The following is a 17175-nucleotide window of genomic DNA, read 5'->3' as shown; positions in this document are numbered from 1 at the left end:
CTAATAGTTACATTGTAGTTAGCTTAGGATTTATTTTTATTTTACAGGCAACTTTGTATTTATTTTAACTAGGTACAATAGTTATTAAATAGTTATTAACTATTTAATAGCTACCTAGTTAAAATAAATTCAAATTTACCTGTAAAATAAATCCTAACCTAAGTTACAATTACACCTAACACTACACTATAATTAAATTAATGACCTAAACTAAATACAATTAAATACAATTTAAAAAATTATCTAAAGTACGAACCCCCCCACTAAATTACAGAAAATAATAAAATAATTACAAGTTTTTTAAACTAATTACACCTACTCTAATCCCCCTAATAAAATAAAAAAGCCCCCAAAAATAATAGAATGCCCTACCCTATACTAAATTACAAATAGCCCTTAAAAGGGCCTTTTGCGGGGCATTGCCCCAAAGTAATCAGCTCTATTACCTGTAAAAAAAAGTACAATACCCCCAACAATAAAACCCACTACCCATACACCCAACCCTACTCTAAAACCCACCCAATCCCCCCTTAATAAAACCCTAACCCCTTGAAGATCACCCTACCTTGAGCAGTCTTCACCCAGCCGGGCCGAAGTCCTCAATGAAGCTGGCCGAAGTGGTCCTCCAGACGGGCAGAAGTCTTCATCGAAGCCGGCCAGAAGAGGTCCTCCAGATGGGCAGAAGTCTTCATCCAGGCGGCATCTTGTATCTTCATCCATCCGGCGCGGAGCGGTTCCATCTTCAAGAGATCCGACGTGGAGCATCCTCTTCATTCGACGTCGACTGTAGAATGAAGGTTTCTTTAAATGACATCATCCAAGATGGCGTCCCTTGAATTCCGATTGGCTGATAGAATTCTATCAGCCAATCGGAATGCAAAAAAAAAAGTGACAAAATAAGTGTAAAGTTTTAGTGTCTATAACACACTGGGAGCTGCCATGTTGTAACTTGTGTTACCTTCTCTGCTGTGGCCAAATAGGTCACTAGAGTGTGCAGCCAATGGTTGTGCTGGATTTAACAGTGTTCTGCACTTCCATTTCTAACAGGAACTGAAAAGCTCACAATTTCAGAATGGAATTACAGGCAAAGAGGACAAAATAAATAATGAAAGTATATTGCAGAATTGTTTTATATATACAATTTATCATTTTATATTACCATCTCAAAGTGTTTAATGTCCCTTTAAGGGCTATTTGTAATTTAGTATAGGGTAGGGCTTTTTATTATTTTGGGGGGCTTTTTTTATTTTATTAGGGGGATTAGTAGGTGTAATTAGTTTAAAAACTTGTAATTATTTTATTATTTTCTGTAATTTAGTGGCAGGGGTTCATACTTTAGATATTTTTTTTAAATTGTATTTAATTGTATTTAGTTTAGGTAATTAATTTAATTATAGTGTAGTGTTAGGTATAATTGTAACTTAGGTTAGGATTTATTTTACAGGTAAATTTGAATTTATTTTAACTAGGTAGCTATTAAATAGTTAATAACTATTTAATAACTATTCTACCTAGTTAAAATAAATACAAACTTCACTGTAAAATAAAATAAAAAACTAAGATAGCTACAATGTAACTATTAGTTATATTGTAGCTATCTAAGGGTTTATTTTATAGGTAAGAATTTAGTTTTAAATAGGAATTATTTAGTTAATTATAGTAATTTTATTTAGATTTATTTAAATTATATTTAAGTTAGGGGGGTGTTAGGGTTAGGGTTAGACTTAGATTTAGGGGTTAATAAATTTAATATAGTGGCGACGACATTGGGGGTGGCAGATTAGGGGTTAATAAATATAATGTAGGGTTCGGCAATGTTGGGGGCATCAGATTAGGGGTTCATAAGTATAATGTAGGTGGCGGCGGTGTCCGGAGTGGCAGATTAGGGGTTAATAATATAATGCAGGTGGCGGCGATGTCGGGGGCGGCAGATTAGGGGTTAATAAGTGTAAGATTAGGGGTGTTTAGACTCAGAGTTCATGTTAGGGTGTTAGGTGTAGACATAAAAAGTGTTTCCCTATAAGAATCAATGGGGCTGCGTTAGGAGCTTTACGCAGCTTTTTTGCAGGTTTTAGGTTTTTTTTCAGCCGGCTCAGCCCCATTGATTCCTATGGGGAAATCGTGCACAAGCACGTTTTACCTGCTTACCGCTAACGTAAGCAGCGCTGGTATTGAGGTGAGATGTGGAGCTAAATTTTGGTCTACGCTCACTTTTTTGCGGCTGACGCCGGGTTTCTAAAAACCCGTAATACCAGTTACTGTAAGTGAGCGGTGAGGGAAAACTGCTCGTTAGCAATGCACAGCCTTACTGACAAAACTCGTAATCTAGGCATATATTAATTGCTTAGATTATGCCCGTACAAGCATTTTGCTTCCAACTCACTCTATATAAAGGTAAGCGGGGGCTCAGTGAGGTGGGGGACACAAGATCAGAAATTCACATTGCTACTATATTAAAATAAGCAACTTTAACTAGCACTACACTTCATTGACTTCAACCTGCGTAGACTCCAGAATTTGATTTTCTGTATTATTCATACCCTTGAGACAATCTCTTGCTATTGAATAGATATTTATTTAAACACATCTTTCCTTTTTACTTAACTCAGGGAGACAGTAGATCCAGACAACAACCCACTGGGCCTAATCAGGAGCCTAGCAACAGTAAGGCTTCCATAACAACCAGTATAATATATCCCAAAGATTGATTACCCAGAATATCTAATACTTTCTAATTGACAGTCTAATACAGACCCTACTTTGTAAGCCGCATCAAAACTAATAATATTTAATACCCCAAGGGCCTTCATATTTATCTTACAGCGTGACACTTATTCCTATAGGAGAGTGTATGGATGTTGGTTTTATTTTGTTTTTGTTTATAGATGTTTAGTTTAGTTGTGTTAGTTTATAAAATAATAAAATCCCAACATTGAGGTGCATATACAGGTATCCTAGATGGTACTCAAATCCATAGAAGATTCTTGCAGTTCCCATTATAATTGTGAATACTATATTTTAATATACATGACAACTTATGCTGTTGCATTTCTTTCTACTGCTTCATCAATTCTGTAATCCCTTATCACACCCTGCGTGGTGTATCACTGATATTTAGTTTACTAATGTACCTTGTGTTGGTTATCAATAAAAGTTAAAAAAAAAATAGAGGGGGGAAAGAGAGCAAAAGAGGGGGGATAGAGAGAGCAAAAGAGGGGGATAGAGAGAGCAAAAAAGAGGGGGGAGAGAGAGCAAAAGAGAGGGGGAGAGAGAGAGTAAAAGAGAGAGGGGAGAGAGAGAGAGCAAAAGAGGGGGGATAAAGAGAGCAAAAAAGAGGGGGGGAGAGAGAGAGAGCAAAAGAGAGGGGGGATAGAGAGAGTAAAAGAGAAGGAGATAGACATCAAAAGAGAGGGTGAGAGAAAGAGAGAGCAAAAGAGAGGGGGGAGAGCACAAAAGAGAGGGGGGAAAGAGAGGGGGAGAGACAGCGAGCAAAAGAGAGGGGAGAGAGAGGGAATAAAAGAGAGGGGAGAGAGAGCAAAAGAGAGGGGAGAGAGAGAGCAAAAGAGAGGGGAGAGAGAGCAAAAGAGAGGGAGAGAGACAGAAAAAGAGACGGGGTGAAAGGGGAGAGAGAGAGCAAAAGAGAGGGGGAGAGTGCAAAAGAGGGGAGAGAGAGAGCATGCAAAAGAGAGGGGGGAGAGAGAGAGAGAGCAAAAGAGAGGGGAGAGAGCGCAAAAGAGAGGGGGGAGAAATCGCAAAAGAGGGGGGGAGAGGGGAGAGAGTAAAAGAGAGTAGAGAGAGAGAAAGCAAAAGAGAGGGGGAGAGAGAGAGCATAAGAGAGGGGGAGAGAGAGAGCAAAAGAGTGGGGGAAAGAGAGCAAAATAGAGGGGGAGAGAGACAGCAAAAGAGAGGGGGTTTTGAAGACTTTCTGACCCTAACGGGCCGATTTATTATGTGTCTGGCGGACATGATCCGGTGTGGCGATCATGTCCGGCAGACATTGATAAATGCCGACAGCATATGCTGTCGGCATTTATCATTGCACAAGCTGTTCTGGTGAACGGCTTGTGCAATGCCGCCCCCTGCACATTCACGGCCAATTGACCACTAGCACAGGGTGTCAGTCAACCGGATCATATGCAATCGGGCAAATTGCAGTCTGCCACCTCAGAGGCAGCATATGAGTTAAGGAGCAGCAGTCTTAAGACAGCTGCTTCTTAACTCCTGTTTCTGGCAAGCCTGAAGGCTTGCGTGGAAACAGAAGTATTTGGCCCCATTCGGGCCATGATAAATCGGCCCCTATGACACAACTAACTTCTGCAATGATCCAGCTGTGAACCTTGGAGATATTTTGGCTACTCGAACCATCCTCTTTACAGTGCATTGAGACAATATAGAAACACATCCTCTTCCAGGTTGATTCATAACATTTCCAGTTGACTGGAACTTCTTAATTATTGCCCTAATTGTGGAAATGGGCATTTTCAATGCTTTTGCTATTTTCTTATAGCCATTTCCATTTAGTGAAGCTCAACAACCTTTTGCCGCACATCACAGCTATATTCCTTGGTCTTACCCATTGTGATGAATGACTAAGGGAATTTGGCCTTAAGTGTTACCTCATACACTGTGAAACAGGAAGTCATAGTTGAACAATTTCCGGTTCCTAGTCATCCAGGAGTTCTAAAAAATGTAAAATATCATGCTAATAGGAGTCTTAGTGTGGTGGCTCCCAGGGCCTACACTAAAGGAGAAGTTCACTTATTAGCGTCCCCAGGGCTCTGTGAAGAAGGATCAGGATTAGCGCGGCTCTCGAGTGCACTAAAGGTAAATATTTTATGGAAGGGGTGAACTTTTTCACCTGTAGCAAAGGAACATCTACATTCGCTTAACAAAAACTAATGTAAATGTTCCATGAATGGTCGGTCTTCGTCTCATTTAAAGGGACACTGAACAAAAAAAAATTATTTCGTGATTCAGATAGAGCATGTGATTTTAAGCAACTTTCTAATTTACTCCTATTATCAATTTTTCTTCGTTCTCTTGCTTTCTTTATTTGAAAAGGAAGGCATCTAAGCTATTTTTTGGTTCAGCACCATGGAAAGCACTTGTTAATTGGTGGATGAATTTATCCACCAATCAGCAAGAACAACCCAGGTTGTTCACCAAAAATGGGCCGTCATCTAAACTTACATTCTTACATTTCAAATAAAGATACCAAGAGAATGAAGACAATTTGATAATAGGAGTAAATTAGAAAGTTGCTTAAAATTCCATGCTCTATCTGAATCCCAAAAGAAAAAAATTGGGTTCAGTGTCCCTTTAAAACTAAACAAATGGGGGGGGCGGAGCCAACTGCAGTGCTGGCCGGACGTGTCTTGGTGTAGCTCCCGGGCCCAAGACCCTAATCCAGGGGTCTATTCATGTATTACAACATCCCTTTATTACCTAAACCTATGCAGATAGCCCCAGGAACTGTTATATTGCTCCTATTTCCTTTTTAAGGGTCCGGTGAGACTGCACAGGTCACTATAGCTGGCCTATACCGAGGTGTTATGAGAGGGAGCCGCCATATTGAGAACACTATCCTTTGGCCTTCTGAACACTTATCTAACATGGCGATTGAATCTATATTTCCCACAATTTCCACCCCAGCTCGCAACAAGAGTATCACGGCCTTCTGCTTTTTGGAGGAGCTGCGGCTCTTACTTGAACACCACCATGCTTCCTTGGCTGACAAACTATATGTTGCGCTTAGCAAAGATGGCGCTTGCCAACTTCGACAGCCCGATTGTACTGAGTCCGTCTTGCCTGAATGTGGAGGGGGTGACGCTAAGGGACCCCGGCGCTCACCCCCTGCCTGTAACACAGCTCGAGATGGCGGCGCAGCAAAAGAGCCGGGTCATCTTTGTTTTCCAGAGGCTAGAAGGGAGGTAAACTCTGCCGCGGCTATGGACGCCCCTTCACCTGCTAGTATAACCCTGCCTGAAGTTTTCACGCCGGTCTTGACGCCAGGCCATGGCAGCGGGTCTTTGAAGCTACACAATGCAACTTTGGATATAGTTTTAGACTCTCCGCATGCTCTCCTACATGCCTTGGGACAACACTCACCCACTCCATTACAGGATGGTGCAACACCCTACATAATCTATTCCCTGTTGAGTCATTGGGCTCCTGATGGCAGGCCACAAGCTGTGAGGGTTTACATATATTCCCTGCTGAGACATTGGGACCCTGGTGGTAAGCCACAAGTTGCGAGGGTGTACATATATACTAGCAGATGTCCCTCTGGAGCACTTCAAAGTGTGGCGCTACTGTATATGCCTTGCTGCCTACTAACTGCTGATTAACATACTGGACATACAGCCATATAGATAAGTTTGCCTTTAATCTGCACCTGTCTTCTTGCCATATGGAGATCCTGTCTTTTACTGAGCAAAGCTTGGTTTTTCATATTGCTGCTCTATTATGTGAAGCATTACTATATATCTTGTACACTTCTGTGTTTACTTTTGGTAGCAAATTAAGATGGAAATGCTCTTCTTTTATATTAATCATTTATTGCAATTGAAGTTTTTCTAGCTCATTTTAAGTTTCTGGGTAGCACTCAGCTCTATATGTCTAGATGGACTATGTTGGTGTGATGTCATATTATGGTCATTTAAGGCTGTTTAGTATACATGTTATTTGCTATGCGCTATCTACTGTCCTATGCCAAGTTATTATATAGATATAAGACAGCCCATATACCTTAGCTATGCACACATAGTCCATTAAATGTTGCCCTGCCCCCTATGGCTGGGGGCTGAACCCCCTTCATCTACAGTTCGCCAATTCCACAACTTCGCCACACAGATAGGATCAAGGCTACCCCCTCTCACACCTCTGTTACTTTCTTATTTTTAGTATGCCATCCCCTCCCCCCCACATAATGTACCTTCCTAATTGGAAGAGCTACTTAAGCGGTTTAGCTTATTTGTACCGCAACCTTCTATTTTGCAAGTATTATTGTGACATTTTTCTATTTCATTTGCGCTAGCTTTCTTTTTTGCCTTAATAAGAGGTATGTATTGTGCATCGCTAAATCTTTCTGAGATCAACTGGTTGAGATTATATTTCTAAGAGTATATTAGATGTTGGGAAAAATATTTGAAAATGTCCTAGTTTCCTAGCACCAAAAAATGGAAAACTTGAGGTTTATTCTCACTGTATGTTTACTACTTTGATATGCAACAAACTGAACCCTATGTGAAGAAATAGCGGTTATTGTAACTTCTTTACTTTTATGTCATTTTTTGTTGTAATGCCTTTATACCTCAATAAAAATATTTAAAAAAAAAACTAAACAAATACCTAATAGCATGGGCAATGAATATTCGAAACACAAAATATTCTGAATATTTGTAATGAAAAATTTGGCCGAACCGAATTTTGCCTGTGCACATGTCTATAAAACATTAACCAGAAGACACACACACACATTGTGGGTTAGATTACAAGGGGCACCATATTGTTAGCGTGGGTCGTGATAACCAATATTGCACTTGTGCTAATTTGCAATCATATTACAAGTAAATACATTTGCTTGAGTGCAAAAAATTTACCATGCTTTGGGGGTAGATTTATTAAATGCCAGGCCGAATCATGTCCGCCCTACATCGCTAAATGCTAACAGCATACGCTGTCTGCATTTAACATTGCACAATGTGGCATTGCACATTGTGCAATGCCACCCCCTGCACATTTGCGGCCGCTAGCAGGGGTGTCAATCATCCCGATCGTATCGGATCTGGATCTGTCAATCATCCCGATCGTATCAGATCTGGATGATTGCAGTCTGCCTAAAAGGTGGCGGACAAGTTAAGGAGCAGCAGTCTTATGACCACTGCTTCTTAACTTCAATTTTCAGCGAGCCGAAACTTTGGGTAGAGATAGCAGCAACCCCTGCTTGTTAAATCTTAGCTCCTAGCGTAAAGTGTAAGAGTTAAAAAAAATATACCTCAAACACAGCATAAATACATTAAAATAAAGTGTTACACTCGTATAGACACTATCTGACAAAAATTATGTATATCAATATTTGTAAAAATGTATATAAGTGTTAAAAGATATATGGTATATGACAAGGTATTTAAATGGAAAGGGCTATAATGCATATATATATAGAGAGAGATATATACATTATATAGAGATATAAATATGTGTGCATTTATGTATATATACATGTGTATTTAGGTGTTTATCCCAGAGGTAGAACATTTTTCATTTTCTGCAATGAGATTTTTTTAGTGAAAATTTGTCTGCAGTGTCTCTGAGAAGCCGGTGTTGCTGCGTTTTTTTCTTCAGTGTGCATGAGGACCGGTTCATGTACAGCCTCGCTGATGTCTGCTGTACGTTCCCACAGTGTCAGTCTGTACGGGAACCTGCTCTACTGTACTGCTGGGGTCTATATGCTTATTTTGGAGGGGCTGCTGCTCCATGCTTATGCTGCAGATGTATACTATTTGCTTCCTAAAGGATGGCACTTAGAAACACGTCTCAATATATTTATTTATTACAACCTTAGAGTTGATTCCAGTAAAGGGATCTTTTTTTAAAAAAAGGACACTGGAAGAACAAATAATATAATAGACACCCATTTAAATATTTTTTCTTTGTTATGCATGATAAAGGCTGAAGCTTTTCCCAAATGAGTTAATGGGATATACACAGTATTCTGAAAATAGCCTGGTAAGGGTCCACAACCCCATTTTCACAATACTGTGTATATCCAATTAACTTATTTGCAAAAGCTTCAGCCTCTGTGATCTCTACACACACACACACACATAAACATACACACATAGTTACATACATACACATATACTCACACATATACACACACACACACATACACACACACATAAACATACATACATAGTTACATACATACACATATACTCACACATATACACACACACACACACATACACACACACACACACACACACATAAACATACATACATAGTTACATACATACACATATACTCACACATATACACACACACACACATACACACATATACAGACATATATACATATACATGCATACATACACACATACATATACACACATACATACCTACACACACAAACATACACAGTTGCATACACATATACTCACACATATACACACACACACACATACATACACACATATACAGACATATACACATACACACACACATTTATACATACTGTACATACATACACATACACACACACATCATATACACACACATATACACACATCATATACACACATACACACACACACACACATACATACAGATAGACTGTACATACATACACACACATCATATACACACACATATACACACATCATATACACACATACACACACACACACATACATACAGACAGACTGTACATACATACACATACACACACATATACACACATTTATTAAAGAAAAAAAAATCTGGCTCTTCTAAATATTTTGGTAGGCTCCTAGACTTAAAATAAATTTGTTAAGCCCTGACTCACCTTTTCTGCAATGTGCTGTTACCCTGGAGTTCAGGAAGAGGGAGGAAATTGAAGAGAGAGGAACTTAGTAAATATTTACATTGAAATAGAACAGAACAGTGACACCTGCAGGTAGAAATTTAAAAAATGATTAACCTCTTAAGGACATATGACGGAATTTTTCTGTCACAAAACAATTGAGCAAACTGAAAGCTGTGTCCTTAAAAGGGTTAAACTGCCACTGCCGTTCTTTCTGCACGATACATTTTTTGTGATGAGATCTCAGATCGCAGTATGTTCTGCCTTGGGGGTGTTTATATATGTATATTTGTATATACATACATACATAAACATATATACCTATGTATATATATACATAAATACACATATATACATATATGAAGGTAAAAAAGATAGGGTGTTTATGGCTTGCACTGTGCGTTGCAAATAGTTATTTTGCCCTTTAAAATTCCTCCTGATGTATTTCAAAAGCAGCTTAGCCTGGAGATTCCGCTATCATCAATGTAATGGATTGTAAAGGGTAAGAGTTGGGGGTCCCAGACTGTAGCACTCATAGAGTGGAGGAAACAAAAACAGGAAACAATTTATGGTGCAGTATGTATATACTATTAACCAAGATTTAGAGTTTTGCGTTAGCCGTCAAAACCAGCGTTAGGGGCTCCTAACGCTGGTTTTGGGCTACCGCTGGTATTTAGAGTCGTGTAGGTAAGGGTCTAACGCTCACTTTCCAGCCGCGACTTTTCCATACCGCAGATCCCCCTACGCCATTTGCGTATCCTATCTTTTCAATGGGATCTTTCTAACGCCGGTATTTAGAGTCTTGGCTGGAGTGAGAGTTAGAACTCTAACGACAGAACTCCAGCCGCAGAGAAAAGCCAGGAGTTAAGAGCTTTTTGGGCTAACGCCGGTTCATAAAGCTCTTAACTACTGTGCTCTAAAGTACACTAACACCCATAAACTACCTATGCACCCCTAAACCGAGGTCCCCCCACATTGCCGCCACTCTAATAAAAAAATTTAACCCCTAATCTGCCGACCGCACACCGCCGCAACCTACGTTATCCCTATGTACCCCTAATCTGCTGCTCCTAACACCGCTAACCCCTATATTATATTTATTAACCCCTAATCTGCCCCCCCCAACGTCGCCGCCACCTACCTACAATTATTAACCCCTAATCTGCCGACCGGACCTCACCGCTACTATAATAAAGTTATTAAGCCCTAATCCGCCTCACTTCCGCCTCAAAAACCCTATAATAAAGAGTATTAACCCCTAATCTGCCCTCCCTAACATCGCCGACACCTAACTTCAATTATTAACCCATAATCTGCCGACCGGACCTCGCCGCTACTCTAATAAATGGATTAACCCCTAAAGCTAAGTCTAACCCTAACACTAACACCCCCCTAAGTTAAATATAGTTTTTATCTAACTAAATAAATTATTTATTATTAAATAAATTATTCCTATTTAAAGCTAAATACTTACCTGTAAAATAAACCCTAATATAACTACAATATAACAAATAATTATATGGTAGCTATTTTAGGATTAATATTTATTTTACAGGCAACTTTGTATTTATTTTAACTAGGTACAATAGCTATTAAATAGTTAATAACTATTTAATAGCTACCTAGTTAAAATAATTACAAAATTACCTGTAAAATAAATCCTAACCTAAGTTACATTAAACCTAACACTACACTATCAATAAATTAATTAATTAAAATACCTACAAATAAATACAGTTAAATAAACTAACTAAGTTACAAAAAATAAAAAAATAATTTACAAACATTATAAAAATATTACAACAATTTTAAGCTAATTACACCTACTCTAAGCCCCCTAATAAAATAACAAAGCCCCCCAAAATAAAAAAATGCCCTACCCTATTCTAAAATAAAAATTGAAAAGCTCTTTTACCTTACTAGCCCTTAAAAGGGCCTTTTGCGGGGCATGCCCCAAAGAAAACAACTCTTTTGCGTGTAAAAAAAACATACAATACCCCCGCAACATTACAACCCACCACCCACATACCCCTAATCTAACCCAAACCCCCCTTAAATAAACCTAACACTAAGCCCCTGAAGATCTCCCTACCTTGTCTTCACTACGCTGGGTATCACCGATCCGTCCAGAAGAGGCTCTGAAATCTTCATCCAAGCCCAAGCGGGGGCTGAAGAGGTCCATCATCGGGCTGAAGAGGTCCATCATCCGGCTGAAGTCTTGATCCAAGCGGGGGTTGAAGATATCCATCATCCGTCTGAAGTCTTCTATCAAGCGGCATCTTCAATCTTCTTTCTTCCGGATCCATCTTCATCCCGCCGACGCGGAACATCCATCCTGGCCGACGACTTCCCGAAGAAAGATGGTTCCTTTAAGGGACGTCATCAAAGATGGCGTCCCTCAAGTTCCGATTGGCTAATAGGATTCTATCAGCCAATCGGAATTAAGGTAGGAAAATTCTGATTGGCTGATTGAATCAGCCAATCAGATTCAAGTTCAATCTGATTGGCTGATCAAATCAGTCAATCAGATTGAGCTTGCATTCTACCTTAATTTCCTACCTTAATTCCGATTGGCTGATAGAATCCTATCAGCCAATCGGAATTCGAGGGACGCCATCTTGGATGACGTCCCTTAAAGGAACCGTCATTCGTCGGGAAGTCGTCGGTCAGGATGGATGTTCCGCGTCGGCGGGATGAAGATGGATCCGGAAGAACATCCATCCTGGCCGACGCGGAACATCCATCCTGGCCGACGACTTCCCGACGAATGATGGTTCCTTTAAGGGACGTCATCAAAGATGGCGTCCCTCGAGTTCCGATTGGCTAATAGGATTCTATCAGCCAATCGGAATTAAGGTAGGAAAATTCTGATTGGCTGATTGAATCAGCCAATCAGATTCAAGTTCATTCTGATTGGCTGATCAAATCAGTCAATCAGATTGAGCTTGCATTCTACCTTAATTTCCTACCTTAATTCCGATTGGCTGATAGAATCCTATCAGCCAATCGGAATTCGAGGGACGCCATCTTGGATGACGTCCCTTAAAGGAACCGTCATTCGTCGGGAAGTCGTCGGCCAGGATGGATGTTCCGCGTCGGCGGGATGAAGATGGATCCGGAAGAAGATTGAAGATGCCGCTTGATAGAAGACTTCAGCCGGATGATGGATATCTTCAGCCCCCGCTTGGATCAAGACTTCAGCCGGATGATGGACCTCTTCAGCCCGATGATGGACCTCTTCAGCCCCCGCTTGGGCTTGGATGAAGACTTCGGATGAAGACTTCGGACCATCTTCTGGACGGATCGGTGATACCCGGCGTGGTGAAGACAAGGTAGGGAGATCTTCAGGGGCTTAGTGTTAGGTTTTATTTAAGGGGGTTTGGGTTAGATTAGGGGTATGTGGGTGGTGGGTTGTAATGTTGAGGGGGGTATTGTATGTTTTTTTTTACAGGCAAAAGAGCTGTTTTCTTTGGGGCATGCCCCGCAAAAGGCCCTTTTAAGGGCTGGTAAGGTAAAAGTACTTTTCAATTTTTATTTTAGAATAGGGTAGGGCATTTTTTTATTTTGGGGGGCTTTGTTATTTTATTAGGGGGCTTAGAGTAGGTGTAATTAGCTTAAAATTGTTGTAATATTTTTATAATGTTTGTAAATAATTTTTTTATTTTTTGTACTTTAGTTAGTTTATTTAATTGTATTTATTTGTAGGTATTTTATTTAATTAATTTATTGATAGTGTAGTGTTAGGTTTTTTATTTTTTTTATTTTTATTTTATACCAACAATGCCACAATTCGATAATAGAACAATCCAACCAAAACTGTATAACAATACAGACAAAAATCAACAAAAGTAAAAACACAAGAACCCAGCATTGCAATATTTGTGTCCATTCAACCTTATTAATACATAAGTGCTTCATACGAATAGCGTTATCTATAATGCATCTTTTATCCATTATATTCACCTCAGCTTTGTGAAACATTGTTGGAGTTTTTAATTTTTTTTAAAGATGAAAAACAAACAAAAAGAACAATAGAGAGAGAGAAAAAAAAAAAAAAAAAAAAGGGCACATAGTTTCTCTTCCTCCCCCCTCTCTTACCCATACCAGACCATCACTACCAAATGCCCAATTGAACTATTTCAGAACTTTGGAGTGGAGTTATCATGTACTCTATTTCCTCCAGAGAAAAGCTTTTAATGAATTTTGACCATTTACTAAAGAAAATTAAAATTTCTCGCTCTGAATTCAGATCTGTGGCAAGTTGCTCTATCCGGTATTGTTTCTTAAGGTAGTTTTTTACTTCATTTATTGTGGGTATGAATCTGGTTTTCCACTTTTTAAATATTAAATTTCTTGCGGCCAATATGACTAAATTGATTATTTTGGCGTCTTTGAAATCTTCCTTATTTCTTGCCAAGAGGATTATATTTAGAGGAGTAAATTTAAACGGATCAGCTTTCACCCTTTTTAATAACCAGTATTCTAGTCTATTCCAGAATTGTTTCGTTTTTGGGCATGACCACACCATATGCATTAAGTCTGCGGCCAGTAAACTACATTTTGGACATTTATTGAAATCATTGTTGTTCCATCTGTAAGCTTTGTCTGGTGTGTAGTATGTTTGGTATAGGAGCTTTATATGGGACTCTCTCCAGGTTTCAGCAATAGTGGTGTCACGAAGGAGCGTAAGGGATTTCATAATGTGCAATTCCTTATCTATGTTAATAGCCAATTGGTCTGACCATTTATGAGCTAGTTTCTCCACGTTATTGCTGCCTTCTTTAGAATTAAGATAGGTGTACCATGGAGAAATCGAACATTGACCTGCCTTAATCAAGGTTGGCCATGATTCCAATTTCCCCCAGGTCCATTTCCAGCTAAATTGGACTTGCAGTTGGCTAGTATAATGCCTGGCTTGCAGGTATGCAAAAAAATCTTGGTGGTCAAGATTGAATTCCAATTTCAGTTCTTGGAAAGATTTAATAATTCCTGACTCTAAATGATATAGCTGTGAGGCTAATTTGAGCCCTTGTTCCTGCCATCTCTTCAGATGTGGGGCTTGAGAACCCTCTTGGAATTCTGGGTTACCTATAAGAGTTTGGTATCTAGGAATGTTCGTATTTATTCCTGCTAATGCTCCGATCTTTTTCCATGCCTGTATTATTACATATTGTGTTTTAAGAGTCTTTACCTGTTTAGGAATTAAGTAGGCAGGTGTATGTAGTAGAGATACTGGCTTCAGAGGATAGATTATACTGTTTTCTAACCCATTGTCCGTAAAATAGTCGGCTTCTGCTACCCAATCTGCCGCAATTCGGCCTAAAAAAACTAAGTTATAAAGATATAAGTTTGGAAGAGCTAGCCCAGCGAATTGCTTTGCAAGGTATAATCTCTGCAGTGCGATTCTAGGTTTCCTTGACTGCCATATAAATTTGCGAAGCGCCTTATTAAATTTCTTAATATCTTGTACTTTTATGAATAGCGGGAGATTTTGGAGAATATATGATATCTTTGGTAGAATTACCATTTTATATAGAGCAGTACGCCCAGAAAGAGAGAGAGGCAAATTCTGCCATTCTCTCATTAATGTAATAGCGTTTACAATCGTTGAGGTAATATTTAGGGAGTACCATTCTTGAGGATTGGCTGAGACTATTATCCCTAGGTATCTAAATGAATCAATAACTGTCTTGAATGGATTATTTATATATGAGGTATCGGTCTTTTTTAGCCAGAGTAATTCTGTTTTTTGTTTATTCATTCTGTATCCTGCAAAATATCCAAATTAGTCAATTATTTTAAGCACTTCTGGAATACTCTTGGAAGTATTAGAAACATATACTAGCAGATCGTCCGCGTATAAAGCCACTTTCAGCTCTTTATTGTATATTTTAATGCCTAATATATTTAATATTTTATTGTAGATAATTGTAGGTAATTTATTTAATTTATTGATTGATAGTGTAGTGTTAGGTTTAATTGTAACTTAGGTTAGGATTTATTTTACAGGTAATTTTTAATTATTTTAACTAGGTAGCTATTAAATGGTTATTAACTATTTAATAGCTATTGTACCTAGTTAAAATAAATACAAAGTTGCCTGTAAAATAAATATAAATCCTAAAATAGCTACAATATAATTATTCGTTATATTGTAGCTATATTAGGGTTTATTTTACAGGTAAGTATTTAGCTTTAAATAGGATTAATTTATTTAATAAGAGTTAATTTATTTCGTTAGATAAAAATTATATTTAATTTAGGGGGGTGTTAGTGTTAGGGTTAGACTTAGCTTTAGGGGTTAATCCATTTATTAGAGTAGCGGCGAGGTCCGGTCGGCAGATTATGAGTTAATAATTGAAGTTAGGTGTCGGCGATGTTAGGGAGGGCAGATTAGGGGTTAATACTATTTATTATAGGGTTTTTGAGGTGGGAGTGAGGCGGATTAGGGGTTAATAACTTTATTATAGTAGCGGTGAGGTCCGGTCGGCAGATTAGGGGTTAATAATTGTAGGTAGGTGGCGGCGACGTTGAGGGCGGCAGATTAGGGGTTAATAAATATAATATAGAGGTCGGCGGTGTTAGGGGCAGCAGATTAGGGGTACATAGGGATAACGTAGGTTGCGGCGGTGTACAGAGCGGCAGATTAGGGGTTAAAAATAATATGCAGGGGTCAGCGATAGCGAGGGTGGCAGATTAGGGGTTAATAAGTGTAAGGTTAGGGGTGTTTAGACTCGGGGTACATGTTAGGGTGTTAGGTGCAGACTTAGGAAGTGTTTCCCCATAGGAAACAATGGGGCTGCGTTAGGAGCTGAACGCTGCTTTTTTGCAGGTGTTAGGTTTTTTTTCAGCTCAAACTGCCCCATTGTTTCCTATGGGGGAATCGTGCACGAGCACGTTTTTTAAGCTGGCCGCGTCCGTAAGCACCGCTGGTATTAAGAGTTGCAGTGGCGGTAAATATGCCTGTACGCTCCCTTTTTGGAGCCTAACGCAGCCATTCTGTCAACTCTAAATACCAGCGGTATTTAAAAGGTGCAGGGGAAAAAAAGCACGCGTAGTTAACGCACCCCTTCTAACGCAAAACTCTAAATCTAGCCGCAATATAGTAAAAAAATAAGAATAGTGCTCACCTTTTTAAACCTCAAACATCTGAGGTATGTGAGAAGAGTTGAGGGAAGTGATGTTATGTAGTTATTATGCAAATACTGTGACTCTGTTTATGGAAACAAGTGATGTCTCTTAATGCCTTATTAGAGTATGGTATTTGGTAGAAAATAGTGCTTCTTTCTTTTTTTGTGTGCTTTTAGGATATCCTTCTCCTTGTGGAGTATGGTATCTTTAACTTTCGGGGTTCTTCACATAATTAAATTACCCAGCTTAGTTTAAAATCAATTTTCTACCAAATACCATACTCCAATAAAGCATTAAGAGACAAACATCTGTAATAAAGACTGGGATTCACTTCCCTCAATGCTTCTCACATACCTCACGTTTGAGGTTTAAAAAGGTGAGCACTATTCTTACTTTTTTACTATATTGGTTAATAGTATATACATACTGCACCATAAATTGTTTCCTGTTTTTGTTTCCTCCACTCTATGAGCGATACAGTC

This window comes from Bombina bombina, chromosome 1 (assembly GCF_027579735.1).
Source record: "Bombina bombina isolate aBomBom1 chromosome 1, aBomBom1.pri, whole genome shotgun sequence".
Classification (NCBI taxonomy): Eukaryota; Metazoa; Chordata; class Amphibia; order Anura; family Bombinatoridae; genus Bombina; species Bombina bombina.
This window is presented reverse-complemented; position numbering follows the sequence as displayed.